The sequence below is a fragment of the Lactuca sativa genome, chromosome 4 (genome assembly GCF_002870075.4).
Source record: "Lactuca sativa cultivar Salinas chromosome 4, Lsat_Salinas_v11, whole genome shotgun sequence".
Classification (NCBI taxonomy): Eukaryota; Viridiplantae; Streptophyta; class Magnoliopsida; order Asterales; family Asteraceae; genus Lactuca; species Lactuca sativa.
Window position 1 is genome coordinate 19,381,381 of NC_056626.2, and position 3,952 is coordinate 19,385,332.

Sequence of the window (3,952 nt, forward strand, 5' to 3'; positions counted from 1 at the left end):
CAGACCAACTGAGAGATCCATTCTCACTCCCAGAGTAACTCTCACAAATTCTCCTCTTGCCATCATATACACATGCTGAACTAGCCCCAACACTCGTAGGTTGGAAGACCCGATACACTGATGATATCCTTGAACATCTCCCAAGATGAACCACTACATCCACCCTACACTCTGATCAGATTCACACTGAAAATTTAAAATTTTCTCTCTCCATGCATCCCTTCTGAGCCTCAACAGACATCCCAACCGGATGGGTTCCTACTCCACTGCCGCGAACACGATGCTCAGAACCATACTCGAAGTACTCTAACCATAACTCTGCTCTGCAGCTTTCACTTTCGTGAACTTGCACCCCCTTCGGAGTTACATACCCTCCTCTTTTTTTTTCCACGGAACTCTCTTGAACATAATGCCACTCCAACCGGTGCCACGGTGCTCGCCCCAAGCGACACCACCCTTTTTGCGTAACTGCTATTCACATACTCTGGTTCTCATTGCAGGGGCTCTCAATCCCATGCACTCTCTCCACTCATCAAAATCACTGCCTCCGCTAAACGAGATCAACAACCCAGGGCCAGACCTTCCAATGCAATCACACTGCAACATACGTGATCCGCAAATCTCAAACTAATCCAGCAATACCAACAGAGTCTCCAGTATGACTGGACCGACTCTCATAACACATACTAGCCACTCGAGGCTATATCTCCGTGGGTCCGTACACCCAACTCCGCGAACCCTCAGGTTCTAACTCTGGGAACCTTCCGGTTCCAGCTCTAGAAACATGCACAACATAATCCCGTAGAATTAATGCAGTACAACCATCACGTACCTCAAACGTACCAATACTCTGATCGCAAAATTCCGTTTACTTACTCAAGCTCGATCCCGACCTCCTCTCAGGCCTCCACAATCAAATGCCCTAGGTCTGTATCTCGCCCTGCATATCCAACACTCGCTCTCGTCGGCCTATACTTTGCGCTGACAAACACTGCTGAATCCCGACAGCTAAGCACCCTCACATACTCATCGATCTCCCGGAGAATTTTCTAATTCTCCCCCACTAAAGCACTGACTAACTGCCACCGATCGTCATTAACGACCTCTCAGAACAATCCTGCACAAAGAGAACTTTTACCCACTGACTGCTTCCCACAAGCGTAAGCAACCCTCAGCAAAAACACATCTCCTCCCTGATCAATCCGCTCAAAAGAATCCGATCTTTCAATTATCCACTTCACGACTGCAGATGCTACCCGACACTCAATCCCGTGTCGCACCTCCACTAACAACCCTCCACAAACGATAACCAACGGAATTCTCAACAATAACCCGTAACCAAAACCCACAATCTGCCAAAGGTTGAATATCGCATCGAAAACCGCACACAGTTACCGACACTAAAACACCAGACTATAACCATACCAAGCCATCAGGGAACAACGAATGCCCAAACGAAACCTGAAGCACCAATCCATAACCATGCCAATCCCGCGAACAATGACTACCGCATCGAAATCCACACTACCCGCACAAACAATACGCCACAAACAACGCAAGCTAATCAAGACATCAAGACAGCATCATACCCGCAGCTGCCTCCGGCACTGCTCCGTCTCCCTCTGCCGCAAGCCGATAAGCACAACCCTGAGCCCTTGGGCTCTACTCCATCCTGTCCTCCTCCTGAACTCCTCAAGGTGGCCGGTGCTAGAGCCTGCACCGATCCTGCAAAAGCTGTGGACATTTGACCCTCAAATGTCCAACCTGCCAACACTGATAATAAATCCTGGAATCCCGAATTGGCACTGACTGCCGACAACCCCGTGCACTATACCCCTCCTTTCCGCACTTGCGGCATGCACCATTGGGCCAACAAGCTCCGGTGCCATCTCTCTCACACTTCCCACAAGTGTGACCGCTCCGATCCCCCATTTCAACGTCTACGGTCCTGAACCGTTTCGGCGCCGACTGCGACTGCATCGGGGCCTGTCCCAGCTCACGCAACTGCAACTTAACCTCTAACTCACGCCACATGGCGGCCTTCTGCAACTCCAATAGGGTCTCGCACCTCTGCGCAGACACGAACTGTCTGATACCCCCTTGAGCTTACTCGAATATCGGGCATCTGAGCCTGCTCCGAAGCGAACTCAGGGCGAAACATCGCCCTCCCAATAAACATCCTGGTGATCTCAGTCACCGACTCCAAATCCTGCTTCAGCTCAAGGAATTCCCGAGCCAATCTCTCCTTTTCATCTCGCGGAACATAGCGAGTACTGAACATCCCTCTGAATTGATCCCATGAAACCGCAGCCCTCTGCGCATCGGAAAATGACCTCGTGGTCAATCTCCACCAATCCTTCGCCCCGAGCCTTAACAGGTTCAGAGCACACCCCACCCTCTGATCAGCAGGGCATAAACTCATGGAGAAACACCCCTCCATGTCTGATAACCATCTCATAGCAACAATCGAGTCCTGAACTCCATCGAATGTGGGAGGCTTCGCATAATAGAAGTCCCGATACTGAAAACCCCAACTAGTCCCTTTCTTTGCCGTTGCTACAGCCGCTGTAACCGCCGCGGCAGCCGTCTCTGCGAAAGCCGCATATCGCTCACCAAACTACTTCAATCATAGTGGTCCTGATCGACCCAAACAATTCTGGCGACTCAGCCCGCAACAATGCAGCAACCTCATCACGCAGGATCTCGCGAATCCTCGCATCCCGCTCGCTCGTGCTCGTCCGATCGATAACCGGATAACAGGATAGCCACAAGCATCATCCACTACGAACCATGGTACTCATCCCATGACATCCCTCCTCAACATGCTTCGGTGCATGGTACCTGAACCATAGCACCATTTCTCAACCTGCTCCAATGTATAGCACTCGAACCACAACATCTATCTCAATCTGTTCCGATGTATGGTGCCCTGACCATAACATCACTCTGTATCCGCTCCGATGTATGGTATCCGAACCATAACATCACCCTCCATCTGTTCCTTAGGACCTTCAGAATTCCCCCTGTATCAAGTATGGGTCCTCTGCTTTCAGTAGTACGGGCCCATACTACCTGCCACATCTACCCATACTTTCCACACGGACCATTCCAGAGTTCCTAAGTAGCTGATAAACCTGCTCTTTCACCAATCTCATCGCGCGTGCTCGCTTTCCAGCGAAATCCTCTATTCTACCAGCACACTCATCTGGCTAGGTTTACTCCCTAGTCCCTTCCGCTGTCCTCCCACTTCTTTGCTATCAGCTGCTGAAGAGTTCCCAATGATGCCAGCCCTCCACCTCCTGAGTATCGTCATACTCACTTGGTAGCTGACTCCCATCATCGATAACTCCACAAAGCACAAAGCAAGCAGCATTCGAGCATTGAAGCATACATAGGACTCCCCATCTGTGGTAGCTCCACCTTCTCGGCTCATCCTCGGAAGTACCTCTGTACTCCGTAGCTTTACCCCTTGTGCGTTCTAACTAGATACTCTCACTCATCACATACACACAAAAGCATAACGCACATATAACAGCAAACCCTAGACTAAGGCATCACAAATCAGGCCACTCTAGTTCTAAGATGTGAAATACCTAGCCTGTCTCTAGCATGCAATAATATCTCATAAAGTGCATAATAGATATTTCATAATACAACAGTAAGGGTATTTTGGGAAATCACCGTTCGGCTCTGGCTGATTGTACACACTGCTCTTTCTTGCTTTCTCTTCGAACTCTTAATTACTTTTAGAAAACCATTTATTTGGAAAACTTTTTCTTACTTCCTCAGTTTGAGTCCAGATTTACCCGTAGGCGCGTCCGAATCCCTCAAACCAAGGCTCTGATACCAATTTGTAACACCAAGATTTCCAAAAATAAAATTTTTATTTAATTAATCAATTTAATATTAAAACACTTGCTTAAAATCTTATTCACATTCAAATTACAAAACG